This window comes from Sinohyriopsis cumingii, chromosome 1, assembly GCF_028554795.1.
Source record: "Sinohyriopsis cumingii isolate HCF-2022 chromosome 1, ASM2855479v2, whole genome shotgun sequence".
Classification (NCBI taxonomy): domain Eukaryota; kingdom Metazoa; phylum Mollusca; class Bivalvia; order Unionida; family Unionidae; genus Sinohyriopsis; species Sinohyriopsis cumingii.
The window spans coordinates 117,195,718-117,201,841 of record NC_142961.1 but is presented as its reverse complement, the minus strand read 5'-3'; positions in this window follow the sequence as shown (position 1 = coordinate 117,201,841).

Here is a 6,124-nt window from a genome sequence, read left to right as displayed (position 1 = left end):
CTCTTCAGGGTTCCTGACTACTATTTTATCATTACCATGAATTAGCAATAGGGGATGATTTTTTCATAATTATAGAATATATAAAAATGGAATGTTTTCTGCATAATTTTAGTGTGCAGATTTCAAAAATGAACTCATCTTTATGATATCTTTTCAAATAAAGTCACAGGAAGCATTCAAACACATGTACCGTCCACCATTTTTAATATTGGTCTTTGGCAATTTTTGAAAATTCTTGACCTCATGTTATTTCAAGCTGAAATTTTCAAATTTCTTACATATATTTTATATAGAAATGTTTTGTGAACATTCAGCTTTAAGAATAAATTGACGTGTTATATGTTCCAGGTAATTCATAAGCCACCCTGTGCCTTTTTATCACCCCACCCCCAACTTTTTTGCATGAAATACTATATTTTTTGAGTCATACACATGTTGAAATTATATGTTGCTTTTAAAATGGAATGTTTTCTGCTTAATTTGAGTGTGCAGATTTAAAAAATGAGCCCATCTTTATGATATCTCTTCAAATAAATTCACAGGAAACATTCAAACACATGTACCATCCACCATTTTTAATATTGGTCTTTGGTCACTTTTTGAAAATTCTTGACCTCATGTTACTTCATGCTGAAAGTTACATATTTTTTACATATGGTTATATATATAAATGTGTTGTGAACATTCAGCTTCAAGAATAAATTCACTTTTTCTATGTTCCAGGTACTTCTGAAGACTTTCTGTGCCTTTTTATCACATGCTCCCTAACATTTTTGCATGAAATAGCATAATGAGTCATACCAAGTTGAAATTGTATGTTACTCTTAAAACCAATAATGCATATTCATTACAGTGTTCTTGTACATATATACATTTATCTGAAATCACAATTTAGTAAATAACAATTGCTATTTTACAATTTAGTTATCATAAGATATATTTGGTCATTTTTCATATCTTTAAAATAAAATCAATGACAAAAGGTTTTCCACTAAGTTTTCATTACAGTAAGTCAGGATTTCTATAGTGTCAACTTAGGATGGTGTAACATTAAAGTTTGGATGTCCTAAATTTGCGATATTTTCATAATAATTCTGACCATTGTTTTGAGCATTATTACATAGTTCATGAAGTAAATACAATTGTGGTATCAGAGATAGAGAAGAAACTGGCACTGAGTTGGTTCTCAAGAAATATTTATTATTATGTATTTGTTTAAATGGAGAAATACTACAGATCGATTCTTGGCTTATGAAGACAATATTCATATTGATATTCACAAACAATGGCATGATAATTTTAAATAAATTTGTTTTCATTCTTCAAAACTCTGAAAAATAGTTGAACTTTTACCTCTTTTCCGTCCCTACTAAACATGAACATTTTAATTTTAATACCAGTGTCTCTAGATAAGAATCGTACGTAGAACAGATGACCTGACATTGATAATATCTCAGTGATCACAATCACATAATATTATCAATACGTCTAGTATCACTGAGTCGGTGAGTGATACTCCCGTCGAGTCTCTAACCTCGAAAATATATTACACAACAAAAGTTGTACAAATATTTTGTAATAAGTTTGGTATAATGAATGACAGTACGTCTGTATAATCCGATTCCTTGCTATACACGTCTGCCTTTTCATACAATCAAGTTTTTGTGTGTTTTTGAACCCAAACTATGTCGTATTGTTGTCATTGTTTACATTTTGAATGTACCCATGTGCCGGGAAGAGTTACCGTTCTTGCTGGCATGGGTGACCTCTGAAAAAGACGTAATTTGTGGGTTTTCCGCAAATATTCGCACACATTTTACCATTATTCTCGTAAAAATAACTCCAAAGTATTTAAAAAGTAGGCTTAGGTGAGCGTATATGTTGTTTATTTAGTTTTTCAGCGTTTTGAAAGATTCATTTTTCGTTTTTTTCCGCTGAATAAGTTGTAGAAATGGCCGAGTGTTATGTACGCTAAATATAGACAATTAACCTTTCAACCATGAATACAGTCGGATGTAATAATGTCGGCTTTTTGCATATTAAAGCTGAGAAAGTACCGGGTGTAATGAGGTTGACATTTTGAGAAAACGTTAATCTTGATCGCCAGTGCCCTCTAGCGGCGTCCCCTGTTGCCACATGAATGGTGTGGTTTAGTGTTTTACGGTACATCAACACACATATTGTTATTAAGTGCCAAGTAAAATGCCTTGTCCGAATATACATCACGGTGCCGATCCATGCTAATCAGATGGTAGGATTCGAACCTCCTCCCTTTTTCGTCATATATCCATTAAGGTAGCCACTGAGACACAGGGGCTCCTATCTCACTTAGCTGCCACTTATAGTAATATGCGTCGGGTCTATTCTACATCCCCGAATCCGCAGGGTGTCATTAACATATTGCTTGCTAATTATATCACCAAAACGTTTACATTAAATTCATTTAAATTACTGTATTAAATCTATACTAGTATTTTCCTCACTGATGCTAAATTGTTTTTACATTACCACAAAATCGCTGCACAGCTGCTCAACCCGCCCCCGCCCCTAAGGAAAAAAAGTTTATTTTTATTTTGACCACCTGCGTTTAGCGACATGAACAGGATGATTATTATATTTTCTTGTGAATTGATCGACCAAACTATCCCTCGTGGCACTGGCATCGATGCTAATGCCGTGCCTTTAGTGTCTTCGTCCAAAAAAATATCAATTGCGTTATTTGTTCCAAAGTGGCCTAGTGGTTAGAACGTCCGCCCTGGATGCGGTCGGTCGCGGGTTCGAACTTAGGCTTTTAAGTTTTACAGATGTAGGCGAAAACATATTTGGAGATGAAATCCGGGCGCCCATGTACGCTATGTATATCGTGTGCTGCAAAATGGTGTTAAACCCACAACAACAACGAGGTAATCTCGATCAATGAGAAGCTTGCCGCATGACTCTAGTGATAAACCCAATCGTTTTAACTACATAGTGATCTTGCCTCACAGCAGGGATAGAAAACACCAGCCACCAAACGATATACATGGGGCGCTCACCAGTTATTATGTACTTTTGAGCGAGTGACATATGTAAGGTGCAGAGGCGTAGCTTGGGGGGGGGGGGGCAGGGGGGTACATATGTTCCCGGGCGCCAAGGTACAGGGGCGCCAAAATGAGGCTTACAACGTTACATTATTATAAGTAAACAAGGGTAATATTCAAAAATGTGATTAAACGGGGAGGGGGCTGGGGCGCCAATTTTATAGTTCGTCCCAGGGCGCAAAGTATCATAGCTACGCCTCTGGTAAGGTGAAGTTGTTTGCATTTGAAATATGCACAGTGAAGAGAATATTGGCATACATCTATGCTGATTTGATGTAATGTGTCTCTGACATTTCCTTGGATACTGCATTTATGTAAATTGGACATGATCTAAGCCAGGGGTGTACAACCTTTTTCGGCCAAGGGCCAGATTGCATTTTCTAAGACCAGTCGAGGGCCGCAAACACTAATTTCTTGAATATAATTGCTGTTCACGGGCCAGATTTCTGTGTTGTTTAAATTTGCGCTGAGAGCCGGACAAAACACTTTCGCAAAAAGGGCTAGGGGTTGTGCGCCCCTGATCAAATCACACCTCGAACTACTCCCTCGTACTAAAATACAGCAGCCTGAATTAGTCTAAAGGACACTATCTTTATCAGCTATTAAAATAGTGAAAATGAATTTTGCCCAACCAGACAATATCAGCTTCTGAATGAACAATGGATGAATAACCAAATATATAAAATGTAAAAATGTTCTCATCTCTTTTTTACAATTTTCCCACTGAAGTCCAGGAAGTGAAAATGACCAAGTGGAGCTGCAGATTTGTGTAAAGTTGCACATCTGGAGTAATGCCAAGCTGTATACTCTATGACCCATATTGCACCCATCAATCATACACCAACATAAAGGAATTAAAGGTTCTTTGAACAGTACCTAAGATATACAAGGTATCTTTGATTAGCCAGTATAACCAGTGAGGAAACCGGGGAAATCATTTTCTTTCAAATTCTAACCCTATGCAAAACGTGAAACTGTAGAGCGCAACCATATGGTATACGTTTATTTTTGTGCTCCTTGAAAGGCGCATTGCCCTTTCATACACCCTTTGAAATTTTACTATGCTAGAAGGCGCAAAGGTACAGCCTAGAGAAAACTATAATTCTTATACGACACAGTAATATTGAATTCTCCTAAACAAATATGTGCATGATTGCTATCTTAATGTTACTGTATTTTTTTATTATTTTAAATATTTTTGGTTAAGGTCTTAAATTTTCCTAAGGTCTTTGAAAATACTCTATCTTCAGTATGCGTATTTTTTACACGTGATGTTTATAGTTTTATATACTGAGACAAGGTAGAAATATGTAAAGAATGACTTGTGGTGAAGTACGTTCTGCTTCAGCTCAGCAATAGTATGTTAAGAGTAGTAACTAGGAAATAAAGTGAAATACATACAAAGTAAAACTTTGTATACATATATAGACAGACAAAAGGTACACAACTGTATTTTATTTTAAAGTGTTATTTGGCTTGAACTGTAATAACTGTATGAAGCTATTACGTTTCAACCCTAATCTGATATGAACCGTCAATGTCACTACTTTATTATGTATATTTGATCTAATTTATACTGTATTTAATTTAATTGTTTATTTGTAAGTTTTACATTTTATTAAAATTCAATTCAGTTCTGTTTGACCTGACTGTTTTTCGCAAACAACTAATAATATAAACTTTGTATCTAATGCTGGCCTAGTTCCTGACCATGATTCAGAACCAGTAAGAGTTGAAGTAAACAACTTTTTAAATGTTTTATTCTTTCTCAGAGTAAGATTGATTAAGTGAAATCGAGGCCATGCTTGGAGTACGTGACAAATAACATGAATCAATTAGATTTTTCTAGAGGATTGACCCACATTCGGACATATGTTTACGTCGTAGATAGATTTATTATTGATGTTTTGAGAAAGAATAGCCATTACTTGCCTTAACACTGGAGACATCTAGGTGTTTTGTAATGTGATCAGTTTTTTTTGGGCTAATTATTTTGTTTCATTCAAATTATTTGAATTCCAAGAGATTATTTTTCTTTGGAAATACTTGTGCTCTAAATTAATTCTTTGACAAGGACAGTTATCGAAATTTACACAGAATTCAAACACTGGAATATTATTTTCTTTGATTCAACAAAGTACTGTTGACACATCAGCACGACACTGACCACAGCATATGTCATCGCCTTCCATTTTGGATTTCATCAGGATTCAAACTCATTTTCATTAGGACTTTTTATTACTAGGACTTCTATTTTTTAATTCTTGGATTAATCTCGGAATATTTTTTGGTTTTGATCATAAAACCGTAAATTCTTTTTCACATTTTTAACTTGATTTTTTAGGGAAATAAATTATTTGTTAAATATTATAAAGCCTAAACACGTAACAACTTCAAAAGCAATCTTTCTTTAAACCAATTTTCCCCCCATAAATCCATCAAAATGTCGATATAGTACCTTCATATGACTGCCATTTGCTTCCTATTTGGAGCTCTGTAGCGTCTCCAAGGAAATATATGGATCAATCAAAAGTAGCTTAGATCCCCGTTTTGAAGCATAGCGTTACGTCTGACGTTCTGTTCGACAGATAGATGGTTATGTGGGACATAAGGTAGAGGAAAACAGCTGTATCGATTGGAATTGAGATTTAGTACTTTCCATCCAGCCATTTAAAACTCAAGGAGCTCGAACGCATTCCACTTAGATTATGGAAGCTAATCGATTAAATTTCTTAACTGGGGCCAAGAACGGCTGAGTGGTCTCAAGAGATACGGATCACTGCCATCTCACCTTTGTCTGCGTGGGTTGGAGTCTCCGGCTCGGCAGTGAGCTACATGAGAAAGCTTGCCAGTAGCTTCCAGTGGGTCAGTGGTTCTTCCCAACGTTTTCCCGGGTTCTTCATCCACCGGTTATACTGGCTGCCATGTAGTTCATGTGAGGAAAATTGGCGTTAAACCCAATAAAAACAACAACAACAACAATAACAACATAAATTCTTCAATTTATAACATATTTTAAGATCTTTTATTTAAAAAATGATATA